The following is a 26,972-nucleotide window of genomic DNA, read 5'->3' as shown; positions in this document are numbered from 1 at the left end:
ACAAAAACGCTTTCTTTCGCCAAGACAGTGCGTTTCTCACTGTTACATGCATTTGAATGGGGAACTCGACCGAAACAAATTATAGGTTTTCATTATGTGTATAACTTGAAAATCTTAGCTCCAACAGCTGCAAATCCTGTTTTCCCAGCATGGGGACCTTGAGTTCTATAAGATAAAGCCATAAACATGTTTGTCTGAGTCTTCTATCAAAAGTTACAGCTATTTATATGAAGTTGTACAAAAACGCTTTCTTTCGCCAAGACAGTGCGTTTCTCACTGTTACATGCATTTGAATGGGGAACTCGACCGAAACAAAGTATAGGTTTTCATTATGTGTATAACTTGGAAATCTTAGCTCAAACAGCTGCAAAACCTGTTTTCCCAGCACGGGGACCTTGAGTTCTATAAGATAAAGCCATAAACATGTTTGTCTGAGTCTTCTATCAAAAGTTACAGCTATTTATATGAAGTTGTACAAAAACGCTTTCTTTCGCCAAGACAGTGCGTTTCTCACTGTTACATGCATTTGAATGGGGAACTCGACCGAAACAAAGTATAGGTTTTCATTATGTGTATAACTTGGAAATCTTAGCTCCAACAGCTGCAAATCCTGTTTTCCCAGCACGGGGACCTTGAGTTCTATAAGATAAAGCCATAAACATGTTTGTCTGAGTCTTCTATCAAAAGTTACAGCTATTTATATGAAGTTGTACAAAAACGCTTTCTTTCGCCAAGACAGTGCGTTTCTCACTGTTACATGCATTTGAATGGGGAACTCGACCGAAACAAAGTATAGGTTTTCATTATGTGTATAACTTGGAAATCTTAGCTCAAACAGCTGCAAAACCTGTTTTCCCAGCACGGGGACCTTGAGTTCTATAAGATAAAGCCATAAACATGTTTGTCTGAGTCTTCTATCAAAAGTTACAGCTATTTATATGAAGTTGTACAAAAACGCTTTCTTTCGCCAAGACAGTGCGTTTCTCACTGTTACATGCATTTGAATGGGGAACTCGACCGAAACAAAGTATAGGTTTTCATTATGTGTATAACTTGGAAATCTTAGCTCCAACAGCTGCAAATCCTGTTTTCCCAGCACGGGGACCTTGAGTTCTATAAGATAAAGCCATAAACATGTTTGTCTGAGTCTTCTATCAAAAGTTACAGCTATTTATATGAAGTTGTACAAAAACGCTTTCTTTCGCCAAGACAGTGCGTTTCTCACTGTTACATGCATTTGAATGGGGAACTCAACCGAAACAAAGTATAGGTTTTCATTATGTGTATAACTTGGAAATCTTAGCTCAAACAGCTGCAAAACCTGTTTTCCCAGCACGGGGACCTTGGGTTCTATAAGATAAAGCCATAAACATGTTTGTCTGAGTCTTCTATCAAAAGTTACAGCTATTTATATGAAGTTGTACAAAAACGCTTTCTTTCGCCAAGACAGTGCGTTTCTCACTGTTACATGCATTTGAATGGGGAACTCGACCGAAACAAAGTATAGGTTTTCATTATGTGTATAACTTGAAAATCTTAGCTCCAACAGCTGCAAATCCTGTTTTCCCAGCACGGGGACCTTGAGTTCTATAAGATAAAGCCATAAACATGTTTGTCTGAGTCTTCTATCAAAAGTTACAGCTATTTATATGAAGTTGTACAAAAACGCTTTCTTTCGCCAAGACAGTGCGTTTCTCACTGTTACATGCATTTGAATGGGGAACTCGACCGAAACAAAGTATAGGTTTTCATTATGTGTATAACTTGAAAATCTTAGCTCCAACAGCTGCAAATCCTGTTTTCCCAGCACGGGGACCTTGAGTTCTATAAGATAAAGCCATAAACATGTTTGTCTGAGTCTTCTATCAAAAGTTACAGCTATTTATATGAAGTTGTACAAAAACGCTTTCTTTCGCCAAGACAGTGCGTTTCTCACTGTTACATGCATTTGAATGGGGAACTCGACCGAAACAAAGTATAGGTTTTCATTATGTGTATAACTTGGAAATCTTAGCTCAAACAGCTGCAAAACCTGTTTTCCCAGCACGGGGACCTTGAGTTCTATAAGATAAAGCCATAAACATGTTTGTCTGAGTCTTCTATCAAAAGTTACAGCTATTTATATGAAGTTGTACAAAAACGCTTTCTTTCGCCAAGACAGTGCGTTTCTCACTGTTACATGCATTTGAATGGGGAACTCGACCGAAACAAAGTATAGGTTTTCATTATGTGTATAACTTGGAAATCTTAGCTCAAACAGCTGCAAAACCTGTTTTCCCAGCACGGGGACCTTGAGTTCTATAAGATAAAGCCATAAACATGTTTGTCTGAGTCTTCTATCAAAAGTTACAGCTATTTATATGAAGTTGTACAAAAACGCTTTCTTTCGCCAAGACAGTGCGTTTCTCACTGTTACATGCATTTGAATGGGGAACTCGACCGAAACAAATTATAGGTTTTCATTATGTGTATAACTTGAAAATCTTAGCTCCAACAGCTGCAAATCCTGTTTTCCCAGCATGGGGACCTTGAGTTCTATAAGATAAAGCCATAAACATGTTTGTCTGAGTCTTCTATCAAAAGTTACAGCTATTTATATGAAGTTGTACAAAAACGCTTTCTTTCGCCAAGACAGTGCGTTTCTCACTGTTACATGCATTTGAATGGGGAACTCACCGAAACAAAGTATAGGTTTTCATTATGTGTATAACTTGAAAATCTTAGCTCAAACAGCTGCAAAACCTGTTTTGTTTTCCCAGCACGGGGACCTTGAGTTCTATAAGATAAAGCCATAAACCTGTGTATCCGAGTCTTCTATCAAAAGGTACAGCTATTTATATGAAGTTGTACAAAAACGCTTTCTTTCGCCAAGACAGTGCGTTTCTCACTGTTACATGCATTTGAATGGGGAACTCGACCGAAACAAAGTATAGATTTTCATTATGTGTATAACTTGGAAATCTTAGCTCACACAGCTGCAAAATCTGTTTTCCCAGCACGGGGATATTTAATTCTATAAGATAAAACCATAAATACATCAATCTGAGCCTTCTATCAAAAGTTACAGCTGTCTTCATGAAGCTGTACAAAAACACTTTATTTCGCCGAGACAGTGCGTTTCTGACTATTACATGCATTTGAATGCAGTTCTCGCACGAAACAAAGTATAGGTTTTCATTATGTGAATAACTCGAAAATCTTAGCTCAAACCTGTTTGCTCAACACGGGGATACTGAATATTATAAGATAAAGCCATAACTACGTAAATCTGAATCTTCTATCAAAAGTTACAGCTAACTTCATGAAGTTGTACAAAAAGGCTTTATTTTGCAAAGATAGTGCGTTTCTGACTATTACATGCGAGACGTGTCTCTTTACTGTGTTTAAGACACTTTACAGGTCCCTCCCCTAATGAAGAGTAGTGAGCAGCTGATTGGACCATGGAACAGGTGACCACGTTCAAAAAGCCGCTCTGACAGCTCCAGAGGGGAGAGAGGGAGAGAGTGTGTGCAACGAGCGAGTAGCCTGACAGCCGTGGCGGTCCTGACCATGGTTTTCCCAGCCTGTGCTTATCTTGTGTATTTGTGTGAGGGTGAATTGTAAAAGCCGCTCCTAGTGCATTAGCTGAGAGCTTAGGCACTCGTGGGCTGAAGCGGAAGGGGTGAGCTGCCTTTTCTTTTGGAATCGTTTTCTCCTGTTTTCTTGGTCAGGGAGCAAGGGATAGCTCTGTCATTTGTTTGTTCTTTTTCTTTCCTAGGGTTTAGTTAGTCTTTGCTGGTGGGTCTTAGTTGGTTTTGTTTATTATTTTGGCCTGGGCTCACCCTGGAGCTATGCTTCTTGTCCTTAAATAAAATCACCTTTTTTTTACTCACAACTGGTTTGGATGTTTGGCTTGGGAACCAGGGCGGGGATTTGTATCTCTCTCCTCCAACCTTATGTGCGTCCCTACACGCCTAGATTAGGGGCGTAACATAAATGGAGTTCTCACACGAAACAAAGTATAGCTTTTTATTTTGTGAATAACTTAAAAATCTTAGCTCACATAGCTTTAAAACTGTTTGCTCAACGGGGATATTGAATTCTATAAGATAAAGCCATAAATACCTATATCTGAGTTTCCTATCAAAAGTTACAGCTGTCTTCATGAAGTTGTAAACCCTTTATTTCGCCGAGACAGTGCGTTTCTGACTTTTACATGCATTTGAATGGAGTTCTCGCACGAAACAAAGTATAGGCTTTCATTTTTTCAATAACTGGAAGCTCTTGGCTCAAACAGCTGCAAAACCTGTTTCCCCAGCACGGAGATGCTGAATTGTATAAGGCAAAGCCATATTGATGTGTGTCTGAGCCTTCTATCAAAAGTTACAGGTAACTTCAAGCTGTACAAAAACACTTTATTTCGCCGAGACCGTGCGTTTCTGACTATTACATGCATTTGAATGGAGTTCTCGCACGAAACAAAGTATAGGTTTTCATCTTGTGAATAACTTGAAAATCTTAGCTCACATAGCTTTAAAACTGTTTGCTCAACACGGGGATATTGAATTCGATCAGATAAAGCCATAAATACGCATATCTGAGTCTCCTATCAAAAGTTACAGCTGTCTTCATGAAGTTGTAAACGCTTTATTTCGCCAAGACAGTGCGTTTCTGACTATTACATCCATTTGAATGGAGTTGTCGCACGAAACAAAGTATAGGTATTCATTTTGTGAATAACTTGAAAATCTTAGATCAAACAGCTGCAAAACCTGTTTGCTCAACACGGGGATATCGAACTTTATAAGATAAAGCCATAAATATGTTTATATGCGTCTTCTATCAAAAGTTACAGCTGTCTTGAATGAAAGCATTATAGCAGCTTACCTCGATCATGTGGTAGAACAGACACATGGGCCACCTACGTGTCCTTCTACGGCAGGAGTAGTTGCCACAAACCTGCAAAACAAAAAGAAATGATCAGGTGACATGAACAGATTTATACAGCCATAAGCAAGAGATTCTTTCTGCCTGTGGGCGTCAAACTGGACCCCCCCCCCCCCCCCCCCCTCCTTACTGTAACTATCAAAACTATCATAGTCTAAAACTATCATCTCATATCAAAACTATTATAATCACATTATCTGACTTTATCAGTTATAACAATGAGAAACGGTAAACAATTTGGCAAATAAATTACTTATAATTGTGCTTACCTGGTCCAAATGATCCACAGTCCCTTTGCATTTGTTATAATCCAGGATGATGTGGGGCTTTCTCTTCCCAGAGTCCTGGACTTGTAGCTCACGGTGCCTGGTGCTCAATAAGACAACCTTTTTTCTTTGCTTGGGGATGTAGGAAACCACAGCCTTGCCCCCCCCCCCCCCCCCCCCCTAGCGACCTGGACGGGAGAGACGATCATCGAATCTTACTGCCCGATTAATTTGCTCAAATCATTTTTTTTTGACATGGTAGCATGAAACAGAAGAGCCCTGTCTCCCCATTTCACAGGCTTGTTGTCGTTTCATGTTGAGACCTGTACAGGCCAGCCAGCATCACAAGCCCCATGTAAGCCTGCAACTCCTCATCTATGTCCTTCCAGTCTTTTACTGACCTGTTGCCCCTGCAGGTTGGTGAAATGCAGGATTAGCTGCATAATGTCCTCTGCAAAAAAAAGATGGAAAGTGCTCACAGGGCTGCTGATCCTATACGAATTGCATAATGGGTTGGTCCTGGGGTTAAAATGGGGGGAGGAAAAAATGGCAGGACCTCTTCGTGTGTGGGTTGCCACATGATTTCTCCATTTTTAGATCTCCACTGGCCATCCTCCAGTCTTGTCTCTTCCTCCTGCTCTTCTTCCTCCTTCTCCTTCTCCTCCTCCGCACATGAGCTGCAAAGCTCCTCGGTGCCTGGCAAAAATTCTTCTTCGCTGTCAGAAGTATCTCCACTGCTTGTGGAGAGTGCAAAACTGCAGCAACAGCCTCCTCTAAACTGAGTGCACGCTTCATTGTGTCTGTGCAGAAATGACCACTCAGACCAGGCTGCAAAGTATTCTCATAGACTTCAAAGGTGCACCTGAATAAACATGCTATACCATACATCCAATAAGAGAGAGGAGGCACACTCTTGATCAAGAAAAAACATAAGCGCACGCCTTTGATCTCTCTCCCCCCCCCCCCCCCCCCTCTCTCTCTCTCTCTCACACACACACACACACACATGCACATACATACATACACAATACCATTTTATGGTGGTTAGCTGTTTTATTGTCATGCATTTTACAAGGTAAGATAACCATGTCCTGCATTCAAAACCACTGAAAATGTCTATGGTGGTGCTGTGCCTAATATTGTGCTGGTGTATGCTGGGTAATCGCACAGCTAGCGACTGGGTGACTTTATTCACCCGCTTCGGCTGTTGTCAGTCCATATCCCCTAGATATGGACCATCTCCTGCTAGATTGTTCAGAAGGTTGTTATCATCCATCCAGATGGAGGATCACTAACAGGAGCGTGGGAAGACTCCAGAATCCACTCTGGCTGCAATCCGGTGGATACAGGAGTGTGTACAGGTAAGACCGTTTAAACGGACAGCATTTATAGAATGACTATTAAAAGTCAGACCAGCGAGTGTCAATAATGTTAATGTGGTTATGTTAGTAATACACCGAGTGCTAATATAACAGCTTTAAGATGCATTTGTAGATGTTATTACGTGTTTTACCGTCTTTATGGTGCTAGCTTAAAGTTACGGTGTAAACGTTAGCTTATATTGGAGTAAAGCTGTTACTGTTTAAACGATGTTAGCACAGAAATATTAGCTTCTGTCATGACTGACGAAGTTACTAGTTAATAAAGTTTCCAGTAAAGTGTTTAATCGCAGCCACAGACTGACAGCAAATATCTCGATTAGCTTCAGTGCATCTGTAATAAATATGTGCAAGTTTCAGTGCTTCGTTTAAACTGTATGATACTTATACTGACCCAGGGTCAGTGTAAAATACAATCCTAGCTGTGTGAACAAAGCCTGGCTCCTTTAATCCTGCATGAAAAACCTCAGGATGCAGGCTATTATTACTCTTTCCTGCTGGCACACCTGTCACACCTGAGAGTCAGCTAGAAACTTACAGTGACGTGGACATCATGCAAAGACTGCCAGACTCTGTAATACTGCGAATGATCAGTGACTCAAGTTAACACTAAACTTTAAACGGTACCTCTGTGTCTCTGTGTGCTGAACATTTAGGATTGAGTCAGGCTGCATCTGTGTTAGTCCTCTGACAGACTGGTGACCTGTCCAGGTGTGCTCTACCTATGACTACTGGGACAGGCTCTAGCTCCTGTAATAGAAATTTTATGTTATTCTCATTTAAAGCATTTAAGTGCTTATGCATATGCTTAGTTGTGACACTGTTATAGACTGTTCAATGAAGGTTTCTAAAACTAGATGAACTTACTTCAGCAGTTTGAGAAAACAACTCCCTTTACAGGTGCTGATAACGTCAAGGGCACAAAACAGCATAACCATTGATCCGTTAGGTTTCATAGCGAGACACGTGAAGTGGCAGAGCTGACATGACTGAACTGTGATGTTTGATGTGTGTTTGCTCTCCTGTGCACAGTAATAAATAGCATGATCACAGCTCTTTCTGTGTTGCAGACTTTATTTAAAAAATTCCATGACATCTACTATAACTGAACCAACCTGGTGCTCTTCATTTATGGAGGCTGTTGAGTCTGAATGTTGGATGTTGTGTATCTCGTGTTCTCTGGGCTTTGTTGTCCTCAGTCTTTTTGCAGGATCAGAAAACAAAACCGGGAGGCGCGTAAATGTTTCTTCTCCATGATGTTTCTTCAAATGTTTCTTCTGGATGATGATATGACCGTGACACGGGATGCCACCTTTGGTCTTGTGACGAAGCAAAGCTCAGGAAGAAGTGTGATTAAATGGTACCCACATGTTGAGAAGGATGTACAGGGCACCTGCAGCCAAATCCAAGCTTCAGCTTAGTTGTAGTTGCAGAATGCTATAGGACTGAGACATCTAAGGCATCAAATGTTTGATTAAACGGATGAAAAAGAGAAGTTTTTTCCCTATAATTATCACTTCTTAAAATCTGTAGCAACTTCAAGTCTGTCAGCATGCTGAGCATGCTCAGAATGTGACAATATATTTTTGTTCAATATTTAATTTCTTTCAGTTGCAATTGTTAAATGAAAAAATATATATTCTTATAATTTAGCAAACGAATTTATAAAAAAAAAAATACATATATCTGTATTAGTTTTAGTAAATTAATTTGACACCTGTATTGAAAATACCATATTGTATTCATACAGAATCAGTATGGTATCATTGTTTGTCTGTTCACTGATTGTTGAAGCTAAGAGCTACTTTGATCTGTTTAGATCTAAAGTATCCAAAGTTGAGTTCTAATGTTTCTTCACCCCTGTGTGTGTGATATGTGATTTCCTACATGCTGGCAGAGCAGAGCAGCAGTTTGTGCTCACAGATGGTGACGGTGTGGAGAGACGGTGGTATTTCCTCAGAAGAACCAGCAGAGTCACAAAGGACACCAGTCCATCTCACCACCTTGACTTGCTGACTGATGTTCGTCTACACTGCACAGAGGAAATCAACTGACCGAGGTTTGTCCAGTGACGTGTTATGAAATGTATATTTGTTTTATGCTTACAGATATGTTTTTCTTGACAGAGGCTCTGCAGAGGTTAGACAAAGCAGAGAAAACATGTGCTTTACATTTTACTGTGATTTATTGAGATATTTGTTGCCTGATGTTCAGCAGGAATGGAGAAATAGAATCAAAGGGAGATGTTTTTCCTGTTTTTGTAATGATGTAAGTAAATCTTCAATATTATTTATTTGCTTGGTTATATTAGGAGCGTTTCTGAGTGAGGGGGAGAGGAGTCATCATCCAGGTAAAGTGACGTGGATCAGTGGATACACTTGTCTCCCCTTTAAAGGAGACGATCCAAGTCATCCTTAAATGTTAGCGCTTTCAAATACACAAACATTTTTAAAGGACAAAAATGAACATCCAACTTTGACTGTAATACAAAATAAATCTTTGCATGTGTGTTTTCAAACTCTCAGATGGGCAGTATATCAGTCTTGGACTGTCTAACCTGCCGGAGCAGCACTGAATGACCACCGCACGAGCATGTTCCTGCAACATTCAGCATCTGATCCTTCATCTGTGTGCTTCTGCTTTTGGTAAGTAGAGTTACCCAACTCCAGTAACTCTAAACACATGCCATCCATTTCTAACGGCCTGGTTACTTCCTGTCAGTTACTTTAGAAACCATGTGGTCACCTGACCTAACACTGTTTCTTCTTCTTCTCCTTAATGTTGAAGTGTCAAATGTCAAACAGCTGGAGAGGAAACTACACCAGTGTACTGGGATGTTTCAGCAACACGTGCCAGATGCTGTTCCTTCATGGTGACATCACCAGAGACAGTCCCACCAACCTCAGGACCCACTGATTATGATGATCTGATCCATCAAACCCCCAGCAGGTGAACTTTATTCATGACATAACACCGCAACAATGTAAAAAATTAAACAGCAACAGTCTAAATGTAAAGTGCATTCTAAAGTCCTCTTCAATAAATTGTATGCAAAGAGTCATTCAGGTCACTACAGAACCCAGAGTCTTCATCATTAAATCTCTGGTTGCTTCAATTTTTCTATCCTATATCAGATATTTTAAAGGTTATCTTAGGTAAAGTTCCATTCTCATGGTGAGGCAAAGTGCTTTATGTGTGTGTGTGCCCGTGTCATGAACGGCTATAAAAGGCCTATAATTAAAGAACAAAGCGGGGTTTGAGTTCGAGTTGCGGCAGACTGTCACTACTTGTAAATGGAACGCAGCCTTCCTACGGCGGACAGCTAATAACAGGAATCGGACGCGGTCCAGCCAAGTCCACAGCAACCACCATAGCAACCGCCTAGCATGACCTTAAAAACATATTCTGTCTTCATAACTATCAAAATCGTGAAATGATTTGCAAAGTGTGAAAGTGTTACAGCTGCAGAGAGCTATGGCGGTATCTATGGAAGCTGTTTACATAGCTAATAATATACGATGTAACCATGGAGACAGTCAGTCACTTGAGCTAGCGGTGCATGTTTACTACAGTGAATAAGGTGATTGAGTGCACAGCGTCCACACTCTGCAGGGAGTAAAGACATTACTTCAATATTGTTTTATATTGATATATATTAGCCTTCTGTTGACCATCACCTCAGGTTCACCATTACAGTTTCAGATTACAGATGCACACTGTCTAAACACATTCAAAAACTCATGTCTCAGAAATAAGCACAACTGTTCATGTTTGTCATTAGAGTTTTATTTGTAAGAAAATTATGAACTTCATATTGTGCATTAAATAAAAGAACATTTCACAACTCTGAGTCAACAGAAACAGGTAACAGAAATGTCTCTAATGTGTACAGTGTAGTGTAAGCATTAAAAGATCATAAAGGAAAAACTAACATTTATGTGAAACTAATTGTAATAAAAAATGAGCAGGTGCTTTATAGATTTAAAAGAAAGAATCTGAAAACAACACTTTTTTGGTCTAAGTGATCAAAGTAGAAAACAGAACTGATGTTCAAGAACAAACCGTAGCTGCACTAATATTACACATCTCGATCGTTGTACTGAACAGACATGTTGCTTTTAAAACCACATGCAGTGTGTGACCATGACTGTTCACTGAGACCATGAACGCCACTTCGCTGAAGCATTCTTCTTCTTCTTCTTGCCATTAAATTGGAAGCAGAAGCAGCACGAGCTGATTTGATCTACTGAAAGGAAAAAGCAGAACATCTGAGTTGAAACCAGTCAGCTGAAATCATTAAGACAGGAACAAATTCAATGCAGTGTCTCAAGTGGCTTAGCCTGTTACAACTGTTGATACAAGCTAAATACGGTTAACACACAGTGTCAGGGAGCTCCAGTGTGGGAACTAGTGGCTTTAGGTTTGTAGTCATTTAACTTTCATCCATTCATTCGTTTAATTCAGGAGGAAGAAATGCCAGGTTGGTGCAGGCTGGTTACATGCATTTGGTCCCATGCTGTCTTTAATTAAATGACTTGGTTCATTTTATGGCTGGGCTGTATGTGGGGTTATATCATGTTATTTGGGCAGGAGTACCTGTCCCCTGTTAGACTTAGAAAGTTTCTCCATAAGTAGAGTTTCTAACTCTTCTAGCACATCTGTGGCTGACAGCTTTTTGGTGGCTCTTTTTACCCCACACTGGTTGTGAGTGTGTAAATAACCCCACTAGTTATTTTGGGTTGCAGTTAACTAGGGAGGAAGGGGTGGGTATGCCATGATTAGGTGAATAACAATTATATGTGATACATAAATTTCACAATGCATGCATATATCTCTATCAATTAAACCTGGCCTGAGGGCTGCCATTTTTTACATTCAGTTATTTCTCTTAGAAATGTTGGAACTAAATAATGAATGTGTTACAGTTAAAGTGAAACACTGGTCAGTGTAAATGGCTCATTGGGACACAGAAACCTTTAAATTAAACCTGATATCTAGTGTCAAACAATATCAAAGCTGTAAAAGATGTTTACATTCAGAATTTATAAAACTATGATTGTAAATAAATTCAAACAAGTGAGCTTTTCTCTTTGTGCTGAATATCAACACTGTGGTTTCTTAGACTGTAAGCTGTACTTTAGTGCAACCAGTTGCAGAAGCTGCCACTCCAAATGTCTTTTGATAACAAGAAAAAAATACCTTTTCAGTACACGGCCTGAAGTTCTTCTCCGACATCTTCTGCAATCGGCTTTGTCTGCTGGTTTGAAGACAATAAACCACAAAAAAGATGATTTAGTCACTTTGTCTGCGTCATGCAGCTCGAATGTGTCGTGTAACGATGTTGAATAGCCGTCGTTATCCCTCTGCTTTGAGCCTTTTATCAAAAGTTACAGCTAACTTCATGAAGTTGTACAAAAAGGCTTCATTTCGCCGAGACAGTGCGTTTCTGACTATTACATGCATTTGAATGGAGTTCTTGCACGAAACAAAGTATAAGTTTTCATTATGTGAATAACTTGTATTTTACACTGACCCTGGGTCAGTATCAACTTCATGAAGACAGCTGTAACTTTTGATAGAGGACTCACACACACACATATTTATGGCTTTGCCTTATAGAATTCAGCATCTCCGTGCTGAGGAAATAGGTTTTGCAGCTGTTTGAGCTAAGATTTTCAAGTTATTCACAAATTGAAAACCTATACTTTGTGTCGGGCGAGAACTCCATTCAAATGCATGTAATAGCGAGAAACGCACTAACGTGGTGAAATAAAGCGTTTTTCCATAAACTTCATAAAGACAGCTGTAAATTTTGAGAGAAGACTCACACACACATTGGGGGGATATTGAAGTCTATAAGATAAAGCCATGAATATGTTTGTCTGAGTCTTCTATCAAAAGTTACAGCAAGCTCTATGAAGTTGATGAGAAACGCGTTTCTCACTGTTACATGCATTTGAATTTAGTTCTTGCCCGACACAAAGTATAGGTTTTAATTTGTGAATAACTTGAAAATCTTAGCTCAAACAGCTGCAAAACCTATTTCCTGAGCACTGAGATGCTGAATTCTATAAGGCAAAGCCATAAATATGTGTGTGTGATTCTTCTATCAACAGTTACAGCTGTCTTCTTGAAGTTGATACTGACCCAGGGTCAGTGTAAAATACAATCCTAGCTGTGTGAACAAAGCTTGGCTCCTTTAATCCTGCATGACAAACCTCAGGATGCAGGTTATTATTACTCTTTCCTGCTGGCACACCTGAGAGTCAGCTAGAAACTTACAGTGACGTGGACATCATGCAAAGACTGCCAGACTCTGTAATACTGTGAATGATCAGTGACTCAAGTTAACACTAAACTTTAAACAGTACCTCTGTGTCTCTGTGTGCTGAACATTTAGGATTGAGTCTGCATTGACTTTATTTATTGAGACTTTAATGTGCTAAAAGCAGGTTGAAGACAGCTCAGAAACATTTGAAGATTAAAATTTAGCATTATGGCTGCTGGTGGTTTGTAAAGCCTATACTCAGCTGTAGTTTTTGTTACTAATTTATGTTTGTTGTTGTTTAACACAGATTTCAGAAGAGCAAATATGCTTAATAGTTTAACTAGATTTCATTTGTCAGTATGGGACTGCTGAGTCACCTGAAGAACTCATTTCATTCATTCTCCACATGATGTTCATATACAGAAATGTTTCACAGGAACTGGTTCCTCCCAAACTGTGAACTAGTGTGTTTCCATAGATTATCTCTGTATGAATGTACTTTTAAATGAAGGCAAGTGTTTGTCCTTTTTTGTTCCTCAGTTACAGTACGTGATATCTTGATATCAGGCGGTCAACACTGGGGGAAGACAAGAAGCAGACGTACTTCCAAGAGGGAGCTGCAGTGAGGACACAGCCAGGTCACTGAGGTCAGAGGTCAGAATCTGAAACAGCTCAGGTTTATATTTTAGGGGTTATAAAAAATCAAAATGTATTTATGAAGAAACCTTTAAATAATAGTCATAATTATGATTATTATAAGAAATATCAAACATTTAAGTGGATTTTCTGTTACACATGTTGTATTAGCCCTGCAATAAACTGGCAGCCTGTCTTTGTCCTGTATCAGCTGGGATAGGCTTCATCCTCCCGCAACCCTGAATTGGATACATTGTATTCCAATTATGTAATCTGATCATTTACAAACTCAAGGTATCTAATCAAAATGTAAGTAATAATTATAAAATGGGAAAGCAGAAATAAGTGTGACATAAATGTAAATGTGTTAGCTGACATAGAGGACAGCTACATGTAGTCTGAAAAACCTTTGTTGTCAAGTTTGCAGGTATATCAGCACGAGACATTCTTACATAGAAGAGTCTGTTAAAGTCTCTAACTCAGCGAAGCATTATTGGTCCCGTCTGTTTGGATAAATATAGTAAGTTGATGTTTGTCCATTTATTGACACATTTTCTTAAGTGCTTATCCAGTTCAGGATCACAGTGGAGCTGCAGCTGGATATGTTCATTAAATAAACCTTACAAAAGTTAACAATAAACCTGCATCCATGTACGTTGTTGTCCACAGGATAAGAAAATCAAACTGGAACACTGTGGAACATGTTAATAAATGTTTGTGTGTTTATGCCTGTGTCTTTCACAGGAGGCGCTGGAAGGTTTCCCTAATAGTTCCTGGTGAATCAAAGCAGAACCATAAAGGTTGCTGGATTGCATGATGGCCTTACCCCTGAGCAGTCATCCTGTTAAAGGAGGAACCAGTTAGAAGCTGTTTTCAAAGTAGCTGAGCAGATTTCATCTCAAGTAAGCGATTAACTGTTTGTTCATCTGTTCTGCCACTTAAAGAGCATTTAAGGACGTCTTTTGAGTGTCCAGCTGAATTAATTCTACTGGCTCTCATGGTCATTTGTTATTATAGACATATTTTTCATGTTCATCCAGCTATTTAGTAAATTCTATCTATTTAGTAATATCCGTCAGCTATAAAATGTAATATAAATATAAAAAATATCTAAATATCTCCTGCACTTTATATTTTAATGATGTAAGTCTGTTATCGTGTTACATTAGCATTCCTCACATATCAATGAGATGCTGTACAGTACAATCCTACTGACGCAGCAGAGGGATAACGACGGCTATTCAACATCGTTACACGACACATTCGAGCTGCATGACACAGACAAAGTGACTAAATCATCTTTTTTATGGTTTATTGTCTTCAAACCAGCAGACAAAGCCGATTGCAGAAGATTTCGGAGAAGAACTTCAGGCCGTGTACTGAAAAGGTATTTTTTTCTTGTTATCAAAAGACATTTGGAGTGGCAGCTTCTGCAACTGGTTGCACTAAAGTACAGCTTACAGTCTAAGAAACCACAGTGTTGATATTCAGCACAAAGAGAAAAGCTCACTTGTTTGAATTTATTTACAATAATAGTTTTATAAATTCTGAATGTAAACATCTTTTACAGCTTTGATATTGTTTGACACTAGATATCAGGTTTAATTTAAAGGTTTCTGTGTCCCAATGAGCCATTTACACTGACCAGTGTTTCACTTTAACTGTAACACATTCATTATTTAGTTCCAACATTTCTAAGAGAAATAACTGAATGTAAAAAATGGCAGCCCTCAGGCCAGGTTTAATTGATAGAGATATATGCATGCATTGTGAAATTTATGTATCACATATAATTGTTATTCACCTAATCATGGCATACCCACCCCTTCCTCCCTAGTTAACTGCAACCCAAAATAACAACCCGTTCTCACTCCCAAAGCGTAACATTTTACGCTAGGTGACAAATCGTCACCATATTACGTTTTCGGCTACCCACCACGTTCCTAAATGACGACCTCGGAAAAAGAGGAAATATGAGAACCGTCTGGACTGAACCTACACATGTTCGCTCTTTTTCTTCAAATCGCTTAGAAACACGCTATTTAACATCATTAAAGTCCTGGTTAAGGTCAGGAATAAGGTTATGGTCAGGGCTAGGGATAAGGTTAGGTTTAGGGCTGGAATACAGGGCTGGAACGTCTACTACCGCGGGAGCGTCATTGCACTGGATTCCAGCCATAACCCGCCGCGTACCATAAGAACGCCGAAGGTCTCCTTTCGCGTTCCTCAGGAACGCCGCGGGACGTGACAAAACGTCGACATGTTACGCCTCGGGAGTGAGAACGCTCTGAAAATAACTAGTGGGGCTATTTACACACTCACAACCAGTGTGGGGTAAAAAGAGCCACCAAAAAGCTGTCAGCCACAGATGTGCTAGAAGAGTTAGAAACTCTACTTATGGAGAAACTTTCTAAGTCTAACAGGGGACAGGTACTCCTGCCCAAATAACATGATATAACCCCACATACAGCCCAGCCATAAAATGAACCAAGTCATTTAATTAAAGACAGCATGGGACCAAATGCATGTAACCAGCCTGCACCAACCTGGCATTTCTTCCTCCTGAATTAAATGAATGAATGGATGAAAGTTAAATGACTACAAACCTAAAGCCACTAGTTCCCACACTGGAGCTCCCTGACACTGTGTGTTAACCGTATTTAGCTTGTATCAACAGTTGTAACAGGCTAAGCCACTTGAGACACTGCATTGAATTTGTTCCTGTCTTAATGATTTCAGCTGACTGGTTTCAACTCAGATGTTCTGCTTTTTCCTTTCAGTAGATCAAATCAGCTCGTGCTGCTTCTGCTTCCAATTTAATGGCAAGAAGAAGAAGAAGAATGCTTCAGCGAAGTGGCGTTCATGGTCTCAGTGAACAGTCATGGTCACACACTGCATGTGGTTTTAAAAGCAACATGTCTGTTCAGTACAACGATCGAGATGTGTAATATTAGTGCAGCTACGGTTTGTTCTTGAACATCAGTTCTGTTTTCTACTTTGATCACTTAGACCAAAAAAGTGTTGTTTTCAGATTCTTTCTTTTAAATCTATAAAGCACCTGCTCATTTTTTATTACAATTAGTTTCACATAAATGTTAGTTTTTCCTTTATGATCTTTTAATGCTTACACTACACTGTACACATTAGAGACATTTCTGTTACCTGTTTCTGTTGACTCAGAGTTGTGAAATGTTCTTTTATTTAATGCACAATATGAAGTTCATAATTTTCTTACAAATAAAACTCTAATGACAAACATGAACAGCTGTGCTTATTTCTGAGACATGAGTTTTTGAATGTGTTTAGACAGTGTGCATCTGTAATCTGAAACGGTAATGGTGAACCTGAGGTGATGGTCAACAGAAGGCTAATATATATCAATATAAAACAATATTGAAGTAATGTCTTTACTCCCTGCAGAGTGTGGACGCTGTGCACTCAATCACCTTATTCACTGTAGTAAACATGCACCGCTAGCTCAAGTGACTGACTGTCTCCATGGTTACATCGTATATTATTAGCTATGTAAACAGCTTCCATAGATACCGCCATAGCTCTCTGCAGCTGTAACACTTTCACACTTTGCAAATCATTTCACGATTTTGATAGTTATGAAGACAGAATATGTTTTTAAGGTCATGCTAGGCGGTTGCTATGGTGGTTGCTGTGGACTTGGCTGGACCGCGTCCGATTCCTGTTATTAGCTGTCCGCCGTAGGAAGGCTGCGTTCCATTTACAAGTAGTGACAGTCTGCCGCAACTCGAACTCAAACCCCGCTTTGTTCTTTAATTATAGGCCTTTTATAGCCGTTCATGACACGGGCACACACACACATAAAGCACTTTGCCTCACCATGACAATGGAACTTTACCTAAGATAACCTTTAAAATATCTGATATAGGATAGAAAAATGAAGCAACCAGAGATTTAATGATGAAGACTCTAAAACCCACTGTCTTGACAAAATAAAGCGTCTTTGAACAACTTCATATAAATCGCTGTAACTTTTGATAGAAGACTCAGACAAACATGTTTATGGCTTTATCTTATAGAACTCAATATCCCCGTGCTGGGCAAACAGGTTTTGCAGCCGTTTGAGCTAAGATTTTAAAATTATTCACATAATGAAAACCTATACTTTGTTTCAGGCGAGTTTCCCATTCAAATGCATGTAACAGTGAGAAACGCATTGTCTTGGCGAAATAAAGCGTTTTTGAACAACTTCATATAAATCGCTGTAACTTTTGATAGAAGACTCAGACAAACATGTTTATGGCTTTATCTTATAGAACTCAATATCCCCGTGCTGGGCAAACAGGTTTTGCAGCCGTTTGAGCTAAGATTTTAAAATTATTCAAATAATGAAAACCTATACTTTGTTTCAGGCGAGTTTCCCATTCAAATGCATGTAACAGTGAGAAACGCACTGTCTTGGCGAAATAAAGCGTTTTTGAACAACTTCATATAAATCGCTGTAACTTTTGATAGAAGACTCAGACAAACATGTTTATGGCTTTATCTTATAGAACTCAATATCCCCGTGCTGGGCAAACAGGTTTTGCAGCCATTTGAGCTAAGATTTTAAAATTATTCACATAATGAAAACCTATACTTTGTTTCAGGCGAGTTTCCCATTCAAATGCATGTAACAGTGAGAAACGCATTGTCTTGGCGAAATAAAGCGTTTTTGAACAACTTCATATAAATCGCTGTAACTTTTGATAGAAGACTCAGACAAACATGTTTATGGCTTTATCTTATAGAACTCAATATCCCCGTGCTGGGCAAACAGGTTTTGCAGCCGTTTGAGCTAAGATTTTAAAATTATTCACATAATGAAAACCTATACTTTGTTTCAGGCGAGTTTCCCATTCAAATGCATGTAACAGTGAGAAACGCATTGTCTTGGCGAAATAAAGCGTTTTTGAACAACTTCATATAAATCGCTGTAACTTTTGATAGAAGACTCAGACAAACATGTTTATGGCTTTATCTTATAGAACTCAATATCCCCGTGCTGGGCAAACAGGTTTTGCAGCCGTTTGAGCTAAGATTTTAAAATTATTCACATAATGAAAACCTATACTTTGTTTCAGGCGAGTTTCCCATTCAAATGCATGTAACAGTGAGAAACGCATTGTCTTGGCGAAATAAAGCGTTTTTGAACAACTTCATATAAATCGCTGTAACTTTTGATAGAAGACTCAGACAAACATGTTTATGGCTTTATCTTATAGAACTCAATATCCCCGTGCTGGGCAAACAGGTTTTGCAGCCGTTTGAGCTAAGATTTTAAAATTATTCACATAATGAAAACCTATACTTTGTTTCAGGCGAGTTTCCCATTCAAATGCATGTAACAGTGAGAAACGCATTGTCTTGGCGAAATAAAGCGTTTTTGAACAACTTCATATAAATCGCTGTAACTTTTGATAGAAGACTCAGACAAACATGTTTATGGCTTTATCTTATAGAACTCAATATCCCCGTGCTGGGCAAACAGGTTTTGCAGCCGTTTGAGCTAAGATTTTAAAATTATTCACATAATGAAAACCTATACTTTGTTTCAGGCGAGTTTCCCATTCAAATGCATGTAACAGTGAGAAACGCATTGTCTTGGCGAAATAAAGCGTTTTTGAACAACTTCATATAAATCGCTGTAACTTTTGATAGAAGACTCAGACAAACATGTTTATGGCTTTATCTTATAGAACTCAACATCCCCGTGCTGGGCAAACAGGTTTTGCAGCCGTTTGAGCTAAGATTTTAAAATTATTCACATAATGAAAACCTATACTTTGTTTCAGGCGAGTTTCCCATTCAAATGCATGTAACAGTGAGAAACACACTGTCTTGGCGAAATAAAGCGTTTTTCAACCACTTCATATAAATCGCTGTAACTTTTGATAGAAGACTCAGACAAACATGTTTATGGCTTTATCTTATAGAACTCAATATCCCCGTGCTGGGCAAACAGGTTTTGCAGCCGTTTGAGCTAAGATTTTAAAATTATTCACATAATGAAAACCTATACTTTGTTTCAGGCGAGTTTCCCATTCAAATGCATGTAACAGTGAGAAACGCATTGTCTTGGCGAAATAAAGCGTTTTTGAACAACTTCATATAAATCGCTGTAACTTTTGATAGAAGACTCAGACAAACATGTTTATGGCTTTATCTTATAGAACTCAATATCCCCGTGCTGGGCAAACAGGTTTTGCAGCCGTTTGAGCTAAGATTTTAAAATTATTCACATAATGAAAACCTATACTTTGTTTCAGGCGAGTTTCCCATTCAAATGCATGTAACAGTGAGAAACGCATTGTCTTGGCGAAATAAAGCGTTTTTGAACAACTTCATATAAATCGCTGTAACTTTTGATAGAAGACTCAGACAAACATGTTTATGGCTTTATCTTATAGAACTCAATATCCCCGTGCTGGGCAAACAGGTTTTGCAGCCGTTTGAGCTAAGATTTTAAAATTATTCACATAATGAAAACCTATACTTTGTTTCAGGCGAGTTTCCCATTCAAATGCATGTAACAGTGAGAAACGCATTGTCTTGGCGAAATAAAGCGTTTTTGAACAACTTCATATAAATCGCTGTAACTTTTGATAGAAGACTCAGACAAACATGTTTATGGCTTTATCTTATAGAACTCAACATCCCCGTGCTGGGCAAACAGGTTTTGCAGCCGTTTGAGCTAAGATTTTAAAATTATTCACATAATGAAAACCTATACTTTGTTTCAGGCGAGTTTCCCATTCAAATGCATGTAACAGTGAGAAACACACTGTCTTGGCGAAATAAAGCGTTTTTCAACCACTTCATATAAATCGCTGTAACTTTTGATAGAAGACTCAGACAAACATGTTTATGGCTTTATCTTATAGAACTCAATATCCCCGTGCTGGGCAAACAGGTTTTGCAGCCGTTTGAGCTAAGATTTTAAAATTATTCACATAATGAAAACCTATACTTTGTTTCAGGCGAGTTTCCCATTCAAATGCATGTAACAGTGAGAAACGCATTGTCTTGGCGAAATAAAGCGTTTTTGAACAACTTCATATAAATCGCTGTAACTTTTGATAGAAGACTCAGACAAACATGTTTATGGCTTTATCTTATAGAACTCAATATCCCCGTGCTGGGCAAACAGGTTTTGCAGCCGTTTGAGCTAAGATTTTAAAATTATTCACATAATGAAAACCTATACTTTGTTTCAGGCGAGTTTCCCATTCAAATGCATGTAACAGTGAGAAACGCATTGTCTTGGCGAAATAAAGCGTTTTTGAACAACTTCATATAAATCGCTGTAACTTTTGATAGAAGACTCAGACAAACATGTTTATGGCTTTATCTTATAGAACTCAATATCCCCGTGCTGGGCAAACAGGTTTTGCAGCCGTTTGAGCTAAGATTTTAAAATTATTCACATAATGAAAACCTATACTTTGTTTCAGGCAAGTTTCCCATTCAAATGCATGTAACAGTGAGAAACACACTGTCTTGGCGAAATAAAGCGTTTTTGAACAACTTCATATAAATCGCTGTAACTTTTGATAGAAGACTCAGACAAACATGTTTATGGCTTTATCTTATAGAACTCAATATCCCCGTGCTGGGCAAACAGGTTTTGCAGCCGTTTGAGCTAAGATTTTAAAATTATTCACATAATGAAAACCTATACTTTGTTTCAGGCGAGTTTCCCATTCAAATGCATGTAACAGTGAGAAACGCATTGTCTTGGCGAAATAAAGCGTTTTTGAACAACTTCATATAAATCGCTGTAACTTTTGATAGAAGACTCAGACAAACATGTTTATGGCTTTATCTTATAGAACTCAATATCCCCGTGCTGGGCAAACAGGTTTTGCAGCCGTTTGAGCTAAGATTTTAAAATTATTCACATAATGAAAACCTATACTTTGTTTCAGGCGAGTTTCCCATTCAAATGCATGTAACAGTGAGAAACGCATTGTCTTGGCGAAATAAAGCGTTTTTGAACAACTTCATATAAATCGCTGTAACTTTTGATAGAAGACTCAGACAAACATGTTTATGGCTTTATCTTATAGAACTCAACATCCCCGTGCTGGGCAAACAGGTTTTGCAGCCGTTTGAGCTAAGATTTTAAAATTATTCACATAATGAAAACCTATACTTTGTTTCAGGCGAGTTTCCCATTCAAATGCATGTAACAGTGAGAAACACACTGTCTTGGCGAAATAAAGCGTTTTTCAACCACTTCATATAAATCGCTGTAACTTTTGATAGAAGACTCAGACAAACATGTTTATGGCTTTATCTTATAGAACTCAATATCCCCGTGCTGGGCAAACAGGTTTTGCAGCCGTTTGAGCTAAGATTTTAAAATTATTCACATAATGAAAACCTATACTTTGTTTCAGGCGAGTTTCCCATTCAAATGCATGTAACAGTGAGAAACGCATTGTCTTGGCGAAATAAAGCGTTTTTGAACAACTTCATATAAATCGCTGTAACTTTTGATAGAAGACTCAGACAAACATGTTTATGGCTTTATCTTATAGAACTCAATATCCCCGTGCTGGGCAAACAGGTTTTGCAGCCGTTTGAGCTAAGATTTTAAAATTATTCACATAATGAAAACCTATACTTTGTTTCAGGCGAGTTTCCCATTCAAATGCATGTAACAGTGAGAAACACACTGTCTTGGCGAAATAAAGCGTTTTTCAACCACTTCATATAAATCGCTGTAACTTTTGATAGAAGACTCAGACAAACATGTTTATGGCTTTATCTTATAGAACTCAATATCCCCGTGCTGGGCAAACAGGTTTTGCAGCCGTTTGAGCTAAGATTTTAAAATTATTCACATAATGAAAACCTATACTTTGTTTGAGGCGAGTTTCCCATTCAAATGCATGTAACAGTGAGAAACGCATTGTCTTGGCGAAATAAAGCGTTTTTGAACAACTTCATATAAATCGCTGTAACTTTTGATAGAAGACTCAGACAAACATGTTTATGGCTTTATCTTATAGAACTCAATATCCCCGTGCTGGGCAAACAGGTTTTGCAGCCGTTTGAGCTAAGATTTTAAAATTATTCACATAATGAAAACCTATACTTTGTTTCAGGCGAGTTTCCCATTCAAATGCATGTAACAGTGAGAAACGCATTGTCTTGGCGAAATAAAGCGTTTTTGAACAACTTCATATAAATCGCTGTAACTTTTGATAGAAGACTCAGACAAACATGTTTATGGCTTTATCTTATAGAACTCAATATCCCCGTGCTGGGCAAACAGGTTTTGCAGCCGTTTGAGCTAAGATTTTAAAATTATTCACATAATGAAAACCTATACTTTGTTTCAGGCGAGTTTCCCATTCAAATGCATGTAACAGTGAGAAACGCATTGTCTTGGCGAAATAAAGCGTTTTTGAACAACTTCATATAAATCGCTGTAACTTTTGATAGAAGACTCAGACAAACATGTTTATGGCTTTATCTTATAGAACTCAACATCCCCGTGCTGGGCAAACAGGTTTTGCAGCCGTTTGAGCTAAGATTTTAAAATTATTCACATAATGAAAACCTATACTTTGTTTCAGGCGAGTTTCCCATTCAAATGCATGTAACAGTGAGAAACACACTGTCTTGGCGAAATAAAGCGTTTTTCAACCACTTCATATAAATCGCTGTAACTTTTGATAGAAGACTCAGACAAACATGTTTATGGCTTTATCTTATAGAACTCAATATCCCCGTGCTGGGCAAACAGGTTTTGCAGCCGTTTGAGCTAAGATTTTAAAATTATTCACATAATGAAAACCTATACTTTGTTTCAGGCGAGTTTCCCATTCAAATGCATGTAACAGTGAGAAACGCATTGTCTTGGCGAAATAAAGCGTTTTTGAACAACTTCATATAAATCGCTGTAACTTTTGATAGAAGACTCAGACAAACATGTTTATGGCTTTATCTTATAGAACTCAATATCCCCGTGCTGGGCAAACAGGTTTTGCAGCCGTTTGAGCTAAGATTTTAAAATTATTCACATAATGAAAACCTATACTTTGTTTCAGGCGAGTTTCCCATTCAAATGCATGTAACAGTGAGAAACGCATTGTCTTGGCGAAATAAAGCGTTTTTGAACAACTTCATATAAATCGCTGTAACTTTTGATAGAAGACTCAGACAAACATGTTTATGGCTTTATCTTATAGAACTCAATATCCCCGTGCTGGGCAAACAGGTTTTGCAGCCGTTTGAGCTAAGATTTTAAAATTATTCACATAATGAAAACCTATACTTTGTTTGAGGCGAGTTTCCCATTCAAATGCATGTAACAGTGAGAAACGCATTGTCTTGGCGAAATAAAGCGTTTTTGAACAACTTCATATAAATCGCTGTAACTTTTGATAGAAGACTCAGACAAACATGTTTATGGCTTTATCTTATAGAACTCAATATCCCCGTGCTGGGCAAACAGGTTTTGCAGCCGTTTGAGCTAAGATTTTAAAATTATTCACATAATGAAAACCTATACTTTGTTTCAGGCGAGTTTCCCATTCAAATGCATGTAACAGTGAGAAACGCATTGTCTTGGCGAAATAAAGCGTTTTTGAACAACTTCATATAAATCGCTGTAACTTTTGATAGAAGACTCAGACAAACATGTTTATGGCTTTATCTTATAGAACTCAATATCCCCGTGCTGGGCAAACAGGTTTTGCAGCCGTTTGAGCTAAGATTTTAAAATTATTCACATAATGAAAACCTATACTTTGTTTCAGGCGAGTTTCCCATTCAAATGCATGTAACAGTGAGAAACACACTGTCTTGGCGAAATAAAGCGTTTTTCAACCACTTCATATAAATCGCTGTAACTTTTGATAGAAGACTCAGACAAACATGTTTATGGCTTTATCTTATAGAACTCAATATCCCCGTGCTGGGCAAACAGGTTTTGCAGCCATTTGAGCTAAGATTTTAAAATTATTCACATAATGAAAACCTATACTTTGTTTCAGGCGAGTTTCCCATTCAAATGCATGTAACAGTGAGAAACGCATTGTCTTGGCGAAATAAAGCGTTTTTGAACAACTTCATATAAATCGCTGTAACTTTTGATAGAAGACTCAGACAAACATGTTTATGGCTTTATCTTATAGAACTCAATATCCCCGTGCTGGGCAAACAGGTTTTGCAGCCGTTTGAGCTAAGATTTTAAAATTATTCACATAATGAAAACCTATACTTTGTTTCAGGCGAGTTTCCCATTCAAATGCATGTAACAGTGAGAAACGCATTGTCTTGGCGAAATAAAGCGTTTTTGAACAACTTCATATAAATCGCTGTAACTTTTGATAGAAGACTCAGACAAACATGTTTATGGCTTTATCTTATAGAACTCAATATCCCCGTGCTGGGCAAACAGGTTTTGCAGCCGTTTGAGCTAAGATTTTAAAATTATTCACATAATGAAAACCTATACTTTGTTTCAGGCGAGTTTCCCATTCAAATGCATGTAACAGTGAGAAACGCATTGTCTTGGCGAAATAAAGCGTTTTTGAACAACTTCATATAAATCGCTGTAACTTTTGATAGAAGACTCAGACAAACATGTTTATGGCTTTATCTTATAGAACTCAATATCCCCGTGCTGGGCAAACAGAACAGGTTTTGCAGCCGTTTGAGCTAAGATTTTAAAATTATTCACATAATGAAAACCTATACTTTGTTTCAGGCGAGTTTCCCATTCAAATGCATGTAACAGTGAGAAACGCATTGTCTTGGCGAAATAAAGCGTTTTTGAACAACTTCATATAAATCGCTGTAACTTTTGATAGAAGACTCAGACAAACATGTTTATGGCTTTATCTTATAGAACTCAATATCCCCGTGCTGGGCAAACAGGTTTTGCAGCCGTTTGAGCTAAGATTTTAAAATTATTCACATAATGAAAACCTATACTTTGTTTCAGGCGAGTTTCCCATTCAAATGCATGTAACAGTGAGAAACGCATTGTCTTGGCGAAATAAAGCGTTTTTGAACAACTTCATATAAATCGCTGTAACTTTTGATAGAAGACTCAGACAAACATGTTTATGGCTTTATCTTATAGAACTCAATATCCCCGTGCTGGGCAAACAGGTTTTGCAGCCGTTTGAGCTAAGATTTTAAAATTATTCACATAATGAAAACCTATACTTTGTTTCAGGCGAGTTTCCCATTCAAATGCATGTAACAGTGAGAAACACACTGTCTTGGCGAAATAAAGCGTTTTTCAACCACTTCATATAAATCGCTGTAACTTTTGATAGAAGACTCAGACAAACATGTTTATGGCTTTATCTTATAGAACTCAATATCCCCGTGCTGGGCAAACAGGTTTTGCAGCCATTTGAGCTAAGATTTTAAAATTATTCACATAATGAAAACCTATACTTTGTTTCAGGCGAGTTTCCCATTCAAATGCATGTAACAGTGAGAAACGCATTGTCTTGGCGAAATAAAGCGTTTTTGAACAACTTCATATAAATCGCTGTAACTTTTGATAGAAGACTCAGACAAACATGTTTATGGCTTTATCTTATAGAACTCAATATCCCCGTGCTGGGCAAACAGGTTTTGCAGCCGTTTGAGCTAAGATTTTAAAATTATTCACATAATGAAAACCTATACTTTGTTTCAGGCGAGTTTCCCATTCAAATGCATGTAACAGTGAGAAACACACTGTCTTGGCGAAATAAAGCGTTTTTCAACCACTTCATATAAATCGCTGTAACTTTTGATAGAAGACTCAGACAAACATGTTTATGGCTTTATCTTATAGAACTCAATATCCCCGTGCTGGGCAAACAGGTTTTGCAGCCGTTTGAGCTAAGATTTTAAAATTATTCACATAATGAAAACCTATACTTTGTTTCAGGCGAGTTTCCCATTCAAATGCATGTAACAGTGAGAAACGCATTGTCTTGGCGAAATAAAGCGTTTTTGAACAACTTCATATAAATCGCTGTAACTTTTGATAGAAGACTCAGACAAACATGTTTATGGCTTTATCTTATAGAACTCAATATCCCCGTGCTGGGCAAACAGGTTTTGCAGCCGTTTGAGCTAAGATTTTAAAATTATTCACATAATGAAAACCTATACTTTGTTTCAGGCGAGTTTCCCATTCAAATGCATGTAACAGTGAGAAACACACTGTCTTGGCGAAATAAAGCGTTTTTCAACCACTTCATATAAATCGCTGTAACTTTTGATAGAAGACTCAGACAAACATGTTTATGGCTTTATCTTATAGAACTCAATATCCCCGTGCTGGGCAAACAGGTTTTGCAGCCATTTGAGCTAAGATTTTAAAATTATTCACATAATGAAAACCTATACTTTGTTTCAGGCGAGTTTCCCATTCAAATGCATGTAACAGTGAGAAACGCATTGTCTTGGCGAAATAAAGCGTTTTTGAACAACTTCATATAAATCGCTGTAACTTTTGAT

At 38.2% G+C, this 26,972-nt stretch overlaps 1 long non-coding RNA gene across 9 annotated transcripts; it reads left to right on the top strand.

The window, feature by feature from the left end:
* The first annotated feature begins 6,195 nt into the window (after positions 1-6,195).
* Positions 6,196-16,725, top strand: LOC146550609 (uncharacterized). 9 transcript variants are annotated; one of them, XR_014890233.1, is made up of 11 exons: positions 6,209-6,267; positions 6,473-6,553; positions 7,771-7,931; positions 8,469-8,630; positions 8,883-8,921; positions 9,097-9,216; positions 9,359-9,520; positions 13,380-13,493; positions 14,220-14,377; positions 14,805-14,862; positions 16,256-16,725. It is a non-coding gene; the product is annotated as an uncharacterized LOC146550609 (long non-coding RNA). The 9 variants fall into 9 exon arrangements; XR_014890232.1 differs by having other exon boundaries at positions 6,196-6,553; XR_014890231.1 differs by having other exon boundaries at positions 6,202-6,267; positions 6,473-7,931.
* The last annotated feature ends 10,247 nt before the right edge of the window (positions 16,726-26,972 follow it).

Source organism: Mchenga conophoros, linkage group LG20, assembly GCF_057382185.1.
Source record: "Mchenga conophoros isolate Kocher_MC1m ecotype Shallow Benthic linkage group LG20, M_conophoros_male_GT1.1, whole genome shotgun sequence".
Lineage (NCBI taxonomy): Eukaryota > Metazoa > Chordata > Actinopteri > Cichliformes > Cichlidae > Mchenga > Mchenga conophoros.
This window is presented reverse-complemented; position numbering and strand designations above follow the sequence as displayed.